Source organism: Macaca mulatta, chromosome 14 (assembly GCF_049350105.2).
Source record: "Macaca mulatta isolate MMU2019108-1 chromosome 14, T2T-MMU8v2.0, whole genome shotgun sequence".
Classification (NCBI taxonomy): Eukaryota; Metazoa; Chordata; class Mammalia; order Primates; family Cercopithecidae; genus Macaca; species Macaca mulatta.
The window spans coordinates 125,516,314-125,533,819 of record NC_133419.1 but is presented as its reverse complement, the minus strand read 5'-3'; the positions used below and the strand labels follow the sequence as shown (position 1 = coordinate 125,533,819).

Below are 17,506 nucleotides of genomic sequence, written 5' to 3'. Positions count from 1 at the left end.
CCTCAAGGATCTAGAACTAGAAATACAATTTGACCCAGTCATCCCATTACTGGGTATATACCCAAAGGATTATAAATCATGCTACTATAAAGACACATGCACATGTATGTTTATTGTGGCACTATTCACAATAGCAAAGACTTGGAACCAACCCAAATGTCCATCAATGACAGACTGGATTAAGAAAATGTGGCACATGTACACCACGGAATACTATTCAGCCATAAAAAAGGATGAGTTCATGTCCTTTGTGAGGCTATGAATGAAGCTGGAAACCATCATTCTGAGCAAACTGTTGCAAGGATAGAAAACCAAATACCGCATTGTTCTCACTCATAGGTGGGAATTGAACAATGAGAACACTTGGACACAGGGTGGAGAACATCACACACTGGGGCCTATTGTGCGGTGGGGGAGGGAGGAGGGATAGCATTAGGAGATATACCTAATGTAAATGATGAGTTAACAGGTGCAGCACAGCAACATGGCACATGTATATATATGTAGCAAAGCTGTATGTTGTGCACATGTACCCTAGAACTTAAAGTATAATAAAAAATAAATAAATAAATACAAAAGAAAAATTCCAAAAATAAACAATTCAAAAGTTTTAAATTGCCAGCTGTTCTGAGCAGTACGATGAAATCTTGCACCAACCCACTCCATCCTGCCAGGGACATGAATCATCCTTTTTCTCAGTGTGTCTAGCTGTATCTGCTGCTGGCCCATTAGTCACTTAGTAGCTGTCTTAGTTAACAGATTGAAAAAACATAGTATGTATATAGGGGTTGGTTGGTACTGTCTGTGGCTTCAGGCATCCACTGGGGGTCTTGGACCATATCCTATGCAGCTAAGGGAGGGATCACTGTACACAGAAAAGCCCCCACAAGAAAGAATTATTCTGCCCAACATGTTAATAGTGCCAAGGTTGGGAAACCATGCTCTTTAGATGAACAATTATTAAGAGAATTTCACTAAAAGTCAACAAGAAATAGGTAGAAGAAGTTTCCAGCAGATATATAGCCTGCCCCTCAAGCTTAAATAGTATAAATGTGTAGTCAATCTAATTGGTTTTTTTTTTTTTAAAGTTTTTTAGTTACATTAAGGAGAGAGAGCTTATATAAATAAATAGTATGGTTCATTTTGAGGAGCTTTGCAAATATTTGCCATGGGTCAATCACTAAAGGTGTTAATATCTTACATTTACTTTCTTAAACTAACCTTTGAGGTAGGTAACTTTTTTTCTAGTTTTCCAGATGAAGAAACAGAAACACAGAGAGGTAAAGTAAAATCACACAGCCAGTAAGGGGTAGAGCCAGGATTCCAACTGAAGCAGTTGGACAAGAGTACCTGTATTATTATTAGGATGCCATGCTGCCTTTAAGGGACCTCTAAAAGTTGCTTCTATTTCTCATTTTGACAGTCTTCAAATGACCTTCCCATTTTGGAGTGTTGTGTCCCAGCAGAGGCTTTTTTTTTTTTTTTTTTTTTTTTTGACAGTCTTGTACTGCACATATCTCCTCCCCTTTACACGCAATGTCCAGTCTTGATTTCAATAATCTATATCCTTGATGCTAAGGAGTAGGGAGATGATCAAGCTTTCCTTAAAGAAAAACTAACTACAGTACCCGATCTATGACCTCTGAGACAACTAGTTTTAATGAAGATCAGCAATCTAACCACTTAGAAATTCTGCAGATGGCCAGCCTGTTTTATGAACCAACGTATTACCCATGTACCTTTCTGAGATGGCAGAATAAGTGAATGCCTCTGAGCACTATTCGTTTTATCCATAAAGGCCTTTTTGACTTCTGATCCCTGATTATGTGCTCTGCTCAGCCTAGGTTTGGAATTATCAACCTCCTAGGATTGAGTTTATCAGGACTTTGCAGAGGTGCTGCTAAGGCACTACCTTTCATGTGCATCAATGCAAGAACTCTGGGAATCCTGATGACTGGGAGTCCTGATGACTGGCCCATGATTCATGCTGTCATGAGAAATGCCTGAGAAACATAGGGAATTAGACACCTTAATTCATCCACAGAACCTGCATGACTTCTGACCCAACTCTGGCACCCGACAGCAGGAGGGCCGTAGGCTAGCAATCTCTTGTCTGTGTGGTAGCTGGCCAAGGTAAAGCTGCTAGAATGGGAAATGGAGAAGCAAACCACTGACCTAAAGGACATTAAGATGAGAAGCAACGGGGAGAGTGCCAACGGACCAGGCTGCCCTGCAGAAAGAGCTTGCACCCTTGCTCTGGTCTCCTCGTTCCTCTCTTCAGCCTCTGGCAGCTCTGCCTCTAGGGTCCAGGGACTCACAGAAGTCCCCAGGGCTTTCATCTCCCAGCTCCCTCCTTTCTCTCCAATTCTTCTCATAGGTCCTTTATCTGCGGCTTATGTTCCCTGGTCCCCAGTGGCCTTGTGCTCTGCTCCATCTTAGATGCCTTAGGTTCAATCTGCATCCACCAAGTTACCTGTTTCCTTGGATATTCACTCTCGGAAAGTCTTTCTTGATTACATGTGGACACAAGAGAAAGACAGGATCAGGACTGGAGAACATCTTTTATTCTGATTATGAAAGTATTTGGTTTTATTTATTTATTTTTTCCTGATCTTGAGTCTGGTTCTTGCTTAAGTATGTAATTGATAGAGTTTATTCCTCAAATCGCTTTTTATATTTCCCCAGTAATTTGAAGCTAATGATTTCCATCACTTTACAGTAAAATCAAGGTTTTTGACATTAGCAGCTTCGGGAGATGCTCACTGAGTAACAGATATTTGGGATTTTGAGGCTAGAGCACTATGGGGGAATTACATATCATCCAGGGCACATGGTCCAATTTACTGGTCTTACATCCCTTACCATCAGAAGAGTCTTGCTTTGTCTTACTTAAATGCACCATCCTCCTGGGCTGTCCATTCCATGAGGAATACAGATGTTCATCACAGCCCCCTCTGGAGACTCTCTCACAACCCTTTAAAATAGGCCCTATCCCACCCTTCTCATACTGCAGTAAGGGGACCTGGGATGGGGAGTAAAATTTATTATACCTTCTTATAGATGAAAAAACTGATGCCAAAGGGGAGAAGGGGCTGTATTAGAGTTATGAACTTGAGAGAAAGGGCCAAGAATAGAGCCCAGATGCTCTGATCCCCAAACCATTGTAGCTCCTTGTTGGAGAGCCTCCATTTTGGAGGCTCCAATGAGAACCTCCATGTTGGTCTCTTGACCATTGTCAAATGTCATTCCCTCTCTGCAACCTATCTGCTCTGGTATCTCCATCAGTGAAGCTGGTGTTAGCTAGCAGGTTTAGTTTGAGTCTTTGATTCCAACTACTTGCTATCAGCCCTACCTACACCCCTCTCTTAACCAAGAGACCAGCTTTCACTCAGCATCTCACGTTGGTTGATTTCTGAGAAGGATGTGGTACTCCTGTCTGAAGCTGTCCTGTATCCTGATTTCCTACCAGGATGATCAAAATTGATTTCTTGCCAGGAGCTAAAGAAGGATAATCCAGCCAGGGCTCCTCTGGGGCAGAAGACAGAGTTCCCACAGGACCACTATCCTCTTTTTAAAGATTATTTGGGGCCAGGCATGGTGGCTTATGCCTGTAATCCCAGCACTTTGGGAGGCTGAGGTGGACGGATTGCCTGAGGCCAGGAGTTCAAGACTAGCTTGGCTAACATGGCAAAATCCCATCGCTACTAAAAATAGAAAAATTAGCTGGGTGTGGTGACACACATCTGTAATCCTAGCTACTCCAGAGGCTGAGGCACGAGAATCACTTGAAACCGGGATGGGGAGGTGCAGTGAGCCAAGAGTGTGCCACTGCACTCCAGCCTGGGCGACAGAGGGAGAATCAATCTCAAAAAAAAAAAAAAAAAAGATTATTTGGACTTTGGAACTAGTGATCTGCTCAAACAGAGACTTTTAGACTAATGAAGTGATGAAGGGTAGAATGTCTGATGCACTTTGTTCCTTCTATGAGCTCCTTAAGGAGAAGAAAAATACACAGAAGTCTATCTGACTCACTGCTTCAGCGACCTGGAGAAGAGGTGTCATCTGCCATGTCAGTCTCTCATCTGGCTATCATGCTAGGCTTCTTGGAACACTTCTGACCCCAAACAGGACCTAGAACAATGGATGCACATGGAAAGTGCCCAATAAATATTCTTCAAGTTTAATGAAAAGTAGTTTTAGCATTCTACAATATCTCTGTGGTATTCAGAGAACTCTAGCTCCGGTGTAGAGGCTAAAAGACACAGAAAAGGAACTGAAATGAGTTTGGCACTGAGACAGAGTAAAGAAGTGTTTATAGCCTGGTGTGGTGGCACACGCCTGTAGTCCCAGCTACCGGGGAGGCTGAGGCAGGAGAATCATTTGAACCTGGGAGGCAGAGGTTGCAGTGAGCCAAGATCGCACCACTGCACTCTAGCCTGGGCAACAGTGCAAGACTCCATTTCAAAAAAATAAATAAATAAATAAGTGTCTAAAACATGAGCTAGAGATCATGTCTTCCTGTAAAATCCCAGATTCTCCACATGTAATGACGCAGGAGCTAATGTTGGCAGACAGAAGAGAATGAAAACTTATTTCTAAGACTCTCAAATCACTGGAAGTGCTCCATCTCTATGATCCAAGGAACACCCAGGCCTATTTCTGACGAAGAGAAAAAAGGAAATAAAAATTCTTGCTCAGGAAACTAAAAAATTTTTGCAGAGCTGAAGAACTTGCTGTTTCATAGCTTTAGCTAAACACGTCTAGGCTTGATTATCAAATATTAGAATTGGGAGAAACAAGCACTGATGCAAGTAAAAGAATATTCTGCTGCTGATTTAAAGACAAGTGAATCGCTAAATATTTTTATTAGCAGCAAATTTGCTGCTTGCTGGAACTAATTTCACGCCCTGTAGATATGGTGCTTAAGTTGGAAATGGCGTTAAATTGCTCTCTCCTTGAGGCGGGTAGGATTTCTGGTGGCAGCAGCCACTAGATGGCACCAACAAGGTAGCTCCTCAAAGATAGGCAGGTTTGGAGCCAATGATAGGAAAGTCCAGAGGAAGTCCTGCCTTACATTTCCCTTTCTCCTTCCGAAGAAATGCCCGTGCTCCAGATATCCAAACCTTTCAGAAAGGAAGTTGCCTAGAAAGGAACAATCCTCCTAAGGGTCTTGAATTTCCCAGTTCAGTCTTTCTCTAAGCTCGTATAACACTTTTAGTTAGCAAGTCCAGTTTGGCAATCAGTTAGAACTTATACTTTCTTGCATGTTAGCACTATCTCTTCAACCACACCACAGCTTCTAGAAAGGACAGGTTACATTTTATTGCCAGTACTGGAGCCCAGGTGAGTAAACAGTGTGTCCAACTTGCAGCCAAGGAGCTAGACTAGAAGAACTGAGGCAGAGACAGCAACACAAAGGATGAGACCAGGTTAGATCCAAGGCAGGACAGAATGCAGAGGTCACAGCAGAATTGGGCAACTGAAATCAGGTGGGAATTCCAAAGCAGAGGCAAGTCCAGGACTGAGGTCAAGGAATTGCCGTGGCTCTGAATCCTGTAGGTAAGCCAAAGTCAGAGGACACGTTAAATAATAAAGGTCAGAGCAAGCTGTGGGCGGACAAATAAACCAAGGGAATGCAGAACCCAGATGCCTAAGGGAAAAATAAAGCCAAGAGGCCAATAGGTCAAAGTGAAAGTCAGGAAAAACACAATAGCAGGGCAAAACACACACAAAAAAGGTTGACGTACTCATTAATCAGATGTTTAGTGGTCAATTCATGCTAGAACCAAAGTGGGTTCACTAAGAATAAGTTTTGCTATGTTGAACTTATTTCCTTGTGCAATAGAGTTGTGAAGTTGATAAATCTGATCATGTTGCTTACTCTCCTGCTTAAATACTTCTGACTTAGCTAAACCCTTCACCTACAGGATAAAGTCAAAATTCCTTATCTTAGCATTCAAGACCCTTCACACACTTTCTCATCTCTTGACACACATTTCCCTGAACCTGGTACTTAACTCACACTAGAATATTTGCTGTTTCTGAACCATACTGAAGACATTCATTCCTCCATGCTTTGCTTCTCCTATTTCTCCACTCTGGAATTTCTTCCTATCTCCATTCTCTACTTATCTCATGAAAACCCTATGTATTTTCTTTTCTTTCCTTTTTTTTTTTTTTTTTTTTTTTCCTGAGACAGGGTCTCACTCTGTCACCCAGGCTGGAGTGCAGTGGCGTGATCTCAGCTCACTGCAAACTCTGCCTCCTGGGTTCAAGCGATTAGCATGCCTCAGCCTCCGAGTAGCTAGGATTATAGGAACATGCCACCATACCTGGCTCATTTTTTTGTGTTTCTAGCAGAGACAGGGTTTCACTATGTTGGCCAGACTGGTCTTGAACTCTTGACCTCAAATGATCCACCACCTCCCAAAGTGCTGGGATTACAGTCATGAGCCACAATGCCCAGCCTAAAAAACTCTGTATTTTCAAGGCTCAGTCAAATGTCACTTTGTGTGTGTGTGTGTGTGAAGCCCTCCTTTCTCTTTCTTCACCATGAAGAATTAATCTCCTCTTTCTCTAGGTTTTCAATATACTTTGTTTATACTGCTACTGTATAATGTAATACATATGAGATGTTACATTATCTATTATGTTGTATATTTATATCTATCATATATATCTATGCCTTTAATGCAAATTAGAGGTAACACATACATTAACTATACCTATATTAATTTGAATCTGGTGTATATATGTCTGTCACCTCTGCTAGATGTCACCTCTTAAAGACAAAACTAGTATCTTTGTCATTTTTGTTTCTACAACACCTAACAAAGAATCTAGAAGATAGGAGGTCAACCAATATATGTTTATTGATGTGAATGAGAGGAAATACCAAATACAGTGTAACTTCATTTAAACAGAATATTTAATAAATCTCTCAGGATTTCAACAGACTGTTTACTAAATCTTCAACATTATGAATAATGTTATACAGTGGGTCATTAGGAAAATTGAAGCTGCCTGAACACATACTCATACTGGAAGGAGGTCTCCAATGCTACCAAGTTCTATCCAAGGCAACATTTTTATTAGTGACTTGGATTAAAACATACAAAGAATTTTTATCAGATGTGAAAGGAGACATACTGATATCATAGGAAACAAAAATGAGACTTTAAAAATGAATCTAACTGGCTCACATGTTGGGCTCCAACTGACAAGGTAAAACAAGGTAAAATTTAAGTAAGTGTAAAGGCCTATATGTAAATTTTAAAAATAAATTGCACATACCAAGTATGGTGGAGATTTGACACAGCAGCAATTAATGTGCAGAAGAGTTAGAAGTTTTGGTTAATCAAAAGCTTTAAAAGCAGTGAGATGTGACCAGTAACAATCTAAGGACATTGAAATCACTAATGGTCATAGGCGTCCAGCGCAGAAGAAGCATCCTAGTAGCATCACTGCACTTCACGCCTTTCAGGGCTGATTTAAAGGATTATGAGTCATTCTAGCACAAGATTCTAAAAGATACACTGATAAGTCACAGTTCCTCCAGAAAACTGTGAGCAGACTGGTAAAGGAGTCTAGAAACAATGAAATAGACAAAGAATGAGGGAGCTCTGTGGAAACCTGGACACTTGAAAAACTGAAAACTAAGGGAAAGTTTGAGAGACATCTTCAGGTGTTTTTAAATGGCCTTTTATGTGTTGCTACAAATGGTAAAACTAGACAGGATGAATAGGAATTGTGAGGAGACAGAGTTTGGCTCAGTGTAAGAAAGAACTTTCTAAAATTTCTGGTCATCCAACAGGGAAGTGGGCAGATTTGGGAGGTTGGGAGCTCCCCAACCTTGAACATGCTCAAGCAGAGGCCAAAGACTAGATAAGAGATTCATGGAAAAATAGTCTTTTTATTGTTTTGTTTTGTTTTATGAAGCATAAATACCTTCCTTTGTAAAATCTTTTAGTGGTTCAACAGAATCTGCAAGATAATGTCTAAATTCCTTACCATGTTATTCAAGCTGTTGTGATCTAGATCCCAATGACCTCCTTCCTGGTCATCTGCCTCTACTCCCTCCTCTGCTTTCGGCTCCAGTATGTCCCATACCAAACACATTCCACTCTGCTTGCCCAGCACCTGTTCTGCCATGCTCTCTCACGCCACTCAGTATTGTGCCTGGAACCTTTTCCCGCTCGCTCACTTTGGCTAATCTGCATTCATCCAGAGAGGCTGTGTCACCTTAGAAATGTCACCTTGGAAGCCATCCCCAAGCCCTCTAGTTTCCTCCTGTGTACCTAGGAAGCACCCTCAATTTGCTACCTCTTGGTTTTTGTTGTTTGCGTCACACAGTGGAATGTGAACAATGTGAAGAAAGGGGCTGTGTCTTATCTCCCTATCCCCCATTTCTAGAATCTGCCTGATGGATGGGAGAATGCTCAGCTTTTGAAGTGAATTGCATCAGGCCTTTATTCCTTAGGTCAAAACATGACCAAGGGGTCACGCAGAATCTGGAGTCTACCCAGTGGGCAATGACCTTCAGAAATAGAGGGTGTGGGAAATCTTGACCAGTTGAAGGCATGGCGATCCCTCTCAACCATGTACCACCTAAAGGACTGCACACTGGGCTTCCTTTTTTCTTTAGGGGCTTTGGCTTCATTCTCTTCATTGCTCAAGTCTCCTGCCTTTTGTCACTCCCCTCCTTTCTTCTCCCTGTCCCCTGCCTACATGTTGGCTAATGCCCCCTGACTGTCTCAACCTGGGGGCTTCACTGGCTATGTAATCAAAGCAGTGAGTCCATGTATCATCATTTATTAATTTAAATCACATCTACTGCCTTCAAGGCCTCTGAGTTTTTGTAGCAAACTCATAATGTCAATATTTTCCATTGAGAATTGTTTGGCATGGTGCCACAGAGGTTAGCAAAGCAGGGTTCTGGGGCAGAAAGTCCCAGAACTGAAATCTTCAAGGCTTCTTCTCCTCCTTATGGACAGTGTCCCCCAGCGCCCCCCCCCAAAAAAAAAGAAAAGAAAGGAAAAAAAGTGGAATATTTGTGAGACTACACTTCCAAGCTGGGCCACACCTAGGAATTTGTGAGCTTCTGAGAATATTCTATTCCTAATCCTGATTTAGCTCTTAGATTTCCATCCCAATTATTTGTTTTTTCAGTCCTAGAATACAGCACTGATCTGTAAAAAAGCTTTTCAGTTTGAGCAACTGAGAGCTCAAATAAGATTCGTCCCCATATTTTAAAATCTCTCAGTTCTGAGTCTGGCCATGTCCTCTTACTCAGAGCTCAAGAACAGTGGTCACACTGCTCACAGCTTCAGCTTGACCTTGTTCTGAAATACCTTTCTGTCAGACAGAACAGATAGAAAGTGGTCATTGCTGTGAACCCACCTGAACGGGAATACTTTCCAGCTGCACAGTGAACTTCAAACTTCATAATGAAGTGCGGGCTCAGCCTTGTCATGTGCTGTAACGATGCCTCAAGACATCTGCTGATACAGAAACCCCGTAGTTCTTCTAAGACTCTTACACTTTCCCATAAAGTATCATGAGTTTTCTAACCCCCGCGACCAAATGTTTCTCTGTAGGCTCCAGCCGAGTTTGCAATATAGATCCTCCTAGCTGTTGCCTGGTATTTTGCCTCTCAAGCACAGGTAATCTCCTTTGCAAGAGCTGAAGGGATCAGAACTCACAGAATCCTCCTCTGGCCAGTCAGTTGATATCTGCTCCCTAGAAAAGATGCCCAGATGGCAAACACAGCGGCTAGGCAGGGCCAATGGGGACAGATTCTCTCTTTTGATGTTTGATGGCTTTATATCCTCCTCCTCTTCTATAGAACAAAGGGACATTAACCCCAGATTATCATCACCCTTGGCACTCTCCAGGAAAGGATGTCATTTTACAGATAAGAGAAATCCTGCCCGCCCTGCAGAGAAGAACTGAAATGAGCCTTCCCATTCCACATACTGGGGAGGAATCATCCAAGGGTTTGGTATTATGGGAATTAGGCCCCCCTGACCATAGACTGCATTCACTGTTATTGGGCTTTACATTTTCTTTTTGGTTTTTGGTAAGTCAGATCTTGTCACACCATTGCTCAAAACTCCTTCAACTTCCCATCTTACTCAGAAGAAAGTCCAAGCTCCCTCAGTGGCCCACAAGGCCCTCTATGGAGATCCTCCCTGAACTTTGCAGTTCTTGGAGTACACCCAGTGCCTGCCTGTCTCAGGGCCTCTTATGCCTGCTCGACCTTTAGCTGTTCCCCAAACAGCTGCCAGCTCACTCACTTCCTTCAGGTCACTGCTAAGATGTCACCTTATCAGAGAGGTCTGCCTTGACCACCTTATATAAAATGGTGCCCTCCTACCCTACATGCCCCTTCATCACTCTTCATTCCTTTTCCTCACTTTGCTTCTTCACAGCACTGAAAACCAGCAGATAGCTGATACATTTATTTGTTGATTATCTGGCTTCTCCCACCAGAATATAAGTTCCATGAGAGGAGGACTTGGTTTTGTTCATTCTTTCTCCCCATTATCCAGAACAGTTCAAAGCACACAGTAACAATCAATAAATATTTGTCAAATGAATGGACACACAATGAATGAAGGGCCCTCCTCTTATGCATCCATACTAACGCACATACTGTTACTTGCCTGGTGCCTGGCCAAGAAATATGGCCCACTGCCCTCCATTATGCTGTCAGGGAAACAGAGGACTTAAAATTGAACCTAAAATTCACATAAAGTAGCTACTCTCCCATTTACCAGAACTCCAGCTTTTCAAATGATGCCCAGCATAGAGTTCAACTCCCTCTCTGTCCATCAGTCTTTTCCTACTCTTCAGCTTAAGAAACAGACCTTAGGGCCGGGTGCAGTGGCTCATGCCTGTAATCCCAGCAGTTTGGGAGGCCAAGGTGGGGGATCACCTGAGGTCAGGAGTTCGAAACCAGCCTGGCCAACTTGGTGAGATCCTGTCTCTACTAAAAATTCAAAAATTAGCCAGGCATGGTGGTGCATGCCTGTAATCCCAGCTACTTGGGAGGCTGAGGTAGGAGAATGTCTTGAACCCGGGAGGCAAAGGTTGCAGTGAGCTGAGATCACACCACTGCACTCCAGCCTGGACGACACAGCAAGACTCCACCTCAAAAAAAAAAAAAAAAAAGGAAAGAAAAAAGAAAGAAAAGAAAAGAGAAAAAAAGAAATAGACCTTAGAACTCTTTCTCAGAGTGAGACACCCTCCCAGCTACCCAATAAGCCAAATGAACCCAATCCTGTGGCCACTGAGTGCCCTAAAACATGTAATTCAGCACTTCATAATGTTAAGGCAAACCAAGCTCCTCATCTGAAACAGCCCTTTCAGAGAATAGACAAAATATCTGGCATTCAGTTTTTGAGCCAAAAGGTTGAATTTTCTCTGAAAACAATTCTGTTTTGTAAGAACTGGCAAATAATTCAGAAATTAAAAGCCTGTTACTTGTCTCATCCATCTCTGAGTCCCACCAAAGAGAGAATCCTCCCCCTTCTCCAACACCAGAGCGGGGCAAAGGCTTTTCAGAAAGTACAATACTGCATTAAAACTGAAGGAAGCTTTCCAGGTTTGCTTTCCGTTCTATTGTCTTATTCTGTCAGCTCCCACATCTCAAAAAATCCAGGCTTAATAATTTACAGCGGAAAGACATTTAATAAATAAGCGGCAAGATTGGAGCTGTCAGCTCCGCACAATGCGGTTGTTTGCATCTTCCTGCTTGGCATCAGCTCCTGCTCTCCCGCTTGCTTCAGTGAAACAATCCCATTTGCTATTTTCATAAAATTAGTTCCTCTGCAGTTTCTATGAATCAGAACCTTCTTTGGAAAGAATTATACTGAGATTTCATCACCATCTGAGTTCAATCATTCTGTGAATTTGATGAATTTTTATCATCTCTATAAGTGGCAGAAAAGGTAAGACTTGGGTGGGCTGATGTAACTGGGCAGAGAGCTCTCCCCTCACATTGGGTGAGGTCTGACAGTCCTGGGAACCTGGATGGATCTCCACCACACATCTGGGCGGCTTTCTCCTCAAAATACATCTCCTTTACATCTATAGTTCCAAATCTTATTAGGGTCATGGACTCTTTTACAAATCTTATGTGACCTATGAATACTCTCCCTGGAAAAGCCCATATATGCCCATGTACACTACACACAAAATTTAGGACGCTCCCTCTCCTCTCCATATATATGGCCCATCATGGATTCCAACGTCAAAGCTAGGTGCCCTCTTTTTTTCTAACCATCCTCACTTCCTTTAAGAACTTTAGGCTGGAATAGAAATTCAGTCACCTCCAAAATCCTTTGTAGAAGGAGAAAGAGAAAACATTTTTTTTTTAAAGAGAGAAGGAGCATAAAAGTGAGAAAGTTTCTTTATGATGGCCATATACTTTCTGAGAAGTAAGAAAAATGGAAAACAGAAGGCAGTTCAAATGAGCTGAAATAAATAATGAAGGCCCAAGGATTCATAAATTGATGCATACTGCACTGCAGTTGTGTAAATAAGACATGAGATCAAAACTTGGAAAAATTTTGATGAATTCTCCTTGCTTCCAGCCTATCTAACACCTATCCCATCATAAAATAAACTCTACATGAGGAAAGACGCAGTCTGGACGAAAAAACCCAGGACCAGGGGAACTGGGGTTCTAGTATTAATACCACCTCCATCTACTGACTATGCGATTTTAAGCAAGAGGTAGCATAGCTCTATCAATGTGAGATCTTTAAATTAACACTAAATGATTTCCAAAGTTTGTTTCAATTCCAACAGTTTATCAGACATGATTCATTAGGAATCTCTAAGGTAGTAAGAATTAAAACCTTTACTTAAAGGGCCTAATAGTGAATATTTTAGGCTATGGGCCATATAGTCTTTGTGGTAACTACTCAATTCTGCTGTTATAAAGCAAAAGGAGACACAAACAACACATAAACAAATGAGTATGCCTGGGTTCCAGTCCAATTTTACTTATGGAAATCAAAATTTAAATTTGATATCATTTTCATATATCACAAAGCGCTTTTCTTCTTTTGTTTTTTTTCAAGCATTTAAAAATGTAGATATCATTCTTAGCTTGCAGGTTGTACAAGCTAAGAGTAAGCCCACAGGCCATATAGTTTCCCAACCCTTGATCTATAACATCAGATGAATACTGTGATCCTGAAAATCAAGGTGGTAATTCTGGGTGGCCTTGGAAGGTCAGTAATTTGCCTTCAACTACTTACAATAGCCATTGAGGACATTTTTGTTTACTTGGTTTCTCAATTAGCAAAATTAGTAGTTTTTGAGCCTCAGCCAATAACCAACAATTACTTTAGTTTTTGCTACATTTTCAGACCTGTAGAAATGCTAACATAATCACACAAGAAATTGTGTACAAAAAATTCAGGGCTCACTGGCAGAAAAAGTTTTGATACCTATAAAATGAGCAAGAAAACTTTACATCTTCTCTTGAAATCATTCCATGCCCTTGCTAACGCTAGTGGCCTCTTTGTACTCTTACCCTCTGCTAGGCAGCATAACGAGTGATTGTACACATTTGAGGAGGAAATGAAACACTGGCTTTTGTCATTATTGCTTTGATATTTTTGTTTAGGAGAGAACAAAATAAGTTAAGAACATGGCTTGCATTCATATATGCCATCTATGTGCATTCTACAAGTATAGTATGAAGAATACATACACAGTAGAGATGTGGAGCAATGTGTAGTGGTGCTGTATAACATGGCATGGGGAAGACTTTTTTTTTCTTTGAGACGGAGTCTCACGCTGTTGCCCAGGCTAGAGTGCAGTGGCACCATCTTGGCTCACTGCAACCTCCGCTTCTTGGGTTCAAGAGATTCTCCTGCCTTGGCCTCCCCAGTAGCTGGGAATACAGGTGTGCACCACCACGCCTGGCTAATTTTTGTATTTTTAGTAGAGATGGGGTTTCACCATGTTGGCCAGGCTACTCTCAAACTTCTGACCTCTGGTGATCCACCTGCCTTGGCCTCCCAAAGTGCTGGGATTACAGGCATGAGCCACCATGCCCATCCAGGGAAGACAATTTTTTAAAAGAGAAAAATTAGATAATCAAATAACCAGTCTTTTATAGAGTGAGGGACACAGTTTTGATTCTGAGACAGCAAAGATGAAGCACTAAGATGACAGCACTTCTTTCAATCTCATTGAGAGGGTATGATATCATTTAATTAGAAAACTATTAATAACACCCCTCTCCTAGTTATGGGGTGCAATTGGGAAGTACTTGGGAGGCGGGTCCCCTCTTAAGAGAGAGAAAACCTAATAATGTTATATCCATTCAGGAAACTGTAAAAAGCTTTGGAGTATCTCCTCATTCATGTCCATTCTTTTATTTATTTATTTATTTTTGTCATCCAACGACTTCTGAACTTTTTCTTGGCTTCCTGCTCCCCAAAGGGTACCCTGCTTCTGCTGGCTCAGTGCCTCAGAACTTTGGTGTTTTTAGTCTCAGACACCACTTTGCCATCCACTATCCTGGACAGTCTTTTGGATGGTTTGCATAGAGTTGCTGCTGTCCAGGGCATCACTACAACTGAAGTCCTCCCCATCTTCCAGCAGGCAGCAGTAGGTGGCAATCTCAGCCTCCAGCTTGACCTTGATGTTCAGCAGGGCCTCATACTTCTGGGCCTGGCACTGCCCCTCTGCCTGGGCCTGTGCCAGCTCTGAATCCAGGTGCAGCAGGGCCCCACTAAGCTGCTCCATATGCATGGCATAGCAGGCCTCCACCTCCCTCAGGCTGTTCTCCAAGCTGGCCTTCAGATTTCTCGTTGAGTCTAGGTTTATCTCTAAGGACTGAACTATACAGCTCAGCTCCATGAATGTCATCTCAGCAGCTCCTATTTTGGTGGACTGCGTGGTGACCACTGTGGTGTGCTCCTCAGTCTTCTGGGACCAGTACTTGTCCAGCTCTTCTCAGTTCTTCTGAGCCAGCTCATCATACTGGGCCAGGAGGTCTGCATGATCTTGCTGAGGTCTTGAGATTGGGGGGCATTTACCTCCGTGGTCAACCCAGAGCTGGCAATCAGGGCTTGTAGACCTTTTACTTCCTTCTCTTGGTTCTTTTTCATGAAGAGTAGCTCCTCCTTGAGAGCCTCCATCTCTGTCTCCAGCAGTAGCCGACTGACATTGGTGTCATCAATGACCTTGTGGAGCCCATGGACGTTGCTCTCCACAGACTGGCACATGGCCAGCTCTGTCTTATACTTGACTCTAAAGTCATCAGCAGCAAGACAGGCATTGTCAATCTGCAGAACAACATAAGCACTGTCCACAGAATTTCAAAGATATGAGCCCTCAAGTCCTTGATTGTCATGTAGTAATGCCCCCAGACTCTGACCTGGGGTCTCTTCTTCTCCAAGTACTCTCAGATTGTGCTCACCAGCCTCTGACTTTTAGTCACCAGAGTCCTCACTCTGTCCAGGTAGGAAGGCCAGGCAGTCATTCAGGCCTTGCATGGTATCCTTCTCATTTTGGATGTCCCCCATTCCTTCCAGACCCCTGGCCATCCCTGCAGCCAGGCCTCCAGACCCCCAGCCACCCCAGAAGCTTATGGAGAAGGACACTGAGGTTCGGGAGCCCAAGCCCCTGAGGCCTGCATAGACTTTGGCTGCGCTGCTGATGGACCAGACAATATGGCTGTGTGGCTGGATGGAGTGCAGGGACTGGTAGTTGGTGGAGGTGGTAAAGCAAATGGTGAAGCTCATGCTACCTAAGGAGAAAAGCCATATGACAGGACTCAAGTTCTGTTGAGCCAAGCCCATTTTTAATTTATAGCTTAACTGAAGCCAGTATGAACATTAGAAGTGTAAGAAAGTTAATTTTTCCAATCTCAAACTTTGAACTTTTGACCACTTTCCTCCAAAATATTAAGGTCTCAGAGTCAGTTCTGACCAACTAGTCTACACATTACTTTCCATCATTTGTCTCCATATTATTCTGCAGATACTCAGTGCTCATTCTTGCCTTGGCCTCTTTGCTCAAACTACTCTCTCTCCCTGGATTCTGTTCCACCTTTCCTGTTCCTACTCATATGCTACGACCCAGCATTAGTTCTAGCTCTATGATAAAGACATACATGCTAATTCCAGCCATAACAAAATATCCCCCAAATAATACAAGGGAAGAAGTGCTCTGGAAACTACAAAATGATCTGCAAATATGAAGTATTATTGTATTTTGGAGAAATTAATTGTACAATAGGGTTGGCCCATTGTTATATCTTGTTTTAAAGTGTTTCCTAGTTGTTTCATGTGTTGTTGACCTAACATTACAAAACCACAGGCTATTAAGACAGGAGTCACATCTCATTTCCGGTATATCTTCACAGTTCCTGACAGAACATAGCTGCAGTCAACACTCAATTCCAGTGAAATGAATTCATCAAAATAATGGATTTCTTAGCCACAGAGCTTCTCACTGGGCCAAGTAATGTTAAGTTGCTAAACACACAACAAATCATTGGTTATGTTATATGACTGCAAATGAAGCCTTGAAAGTAGAATAAATTTGAGAGGTGCAGTTGATGAAATTCAAGCATCTTCTTCTTTTTGGTTCATAAAGCTGTGATTCAGGAGAATTCCTTCAATCAGAGATGCAGTGCTCTAAGATTGAATAGTTTGCTTCATGGTATTTCTGAATTTTGTTTAGGGTCAAAGGTTCAAACGGTGCAACTCTCCAATTTGGTATTGATTTTTGTTTTCCCTTCTTGATTCAGTGGTGGAGCACGTAGCCTGTCTGTCCTACTTCCTTTGGTTGTCCTGATTGATGCATCTTTTGGTCTAACAGGCCATAGCCTCAAAGCAAAGTCATGGCAAGCTTTAGTTGGCAGTAAGGTAACAGCAGTCTGCCAATAGCGTGGGCCAACTCCAGTTCCAGCAGCCTGGCGGCAGAGGGTTTACTTGATGGACCCAGGGCCGCTTCCCCAGTCTGTCCCGTGGGTAGAATGATCCTTGCCTTAGTCTGCTTCGCAAGGCTAATGGAAGAATTAAATGCCAAATAAAATAAGGCGAGATAAAGATAAATGAAGCGTGCTGTTATTATAACTGGTACTTCGTCCTCAGTTCCCTCCAGGAGGGTTGTTGGAGCACCTAATGACCGGGCCTAAGCTGACTTGTCCCCCACATCTTGCGCCCCACTCGAGCCAGTGGGTTGGGGAGTGAGATGTTCATCAGACCCCAGAAAACGCACTTACGTCTAGACAACTGTGCAGCTCTCCGGAGTTTGAGATCTGAGCTTCCCAGCCCCGCCGCTTCGCAGCCTGGATGCGCAATCTCTATGGTGACAGCGAGTGGGCCGGAAGAAGCCTCTCTCTTCCGCCCAACAACCCGCCCTCGGGCTAGACTGACCAATGGCCCAACGAGTTACGGAGAGATTATGTGATTGACATGGGGGGGTGTGGCGTGCAGCTCGGACCGCTGCTACCCAACCGAACTGAGGTCGG

At 42.8% G+C, this 17,506-nt stretch overlaps 1 long non-coding RNA gene and 1 pseudogene across 1 annotated transcript; both read right to left on the bottom strand.

The window, feature by feature from the left end:
- Positions 1–2,587: 2,587 nt before the first annotated feature.
- On the bottom strand, positions 2,588–17,348 carry LOC144334485 (uncharacterized). The gene is made up of 2 exons (XR_013404368.1): positions 17,258–17,348; positions 2,588–4,131 (listed from the first exon to the last, which is right to left on the bottom strand). It is a non-coding gene; the product is annotated as an uncharacterized LOC144334485 (long non-coding RNA).
- On the bottom strand, positions 14,381–15,518 carry LOC144334482 (keratin, type I cytoskeletal 18 pseudogene; annotated as a pseudogene).
- Positions 17,349–17,506: the final 158 nt, after the last annotated feature.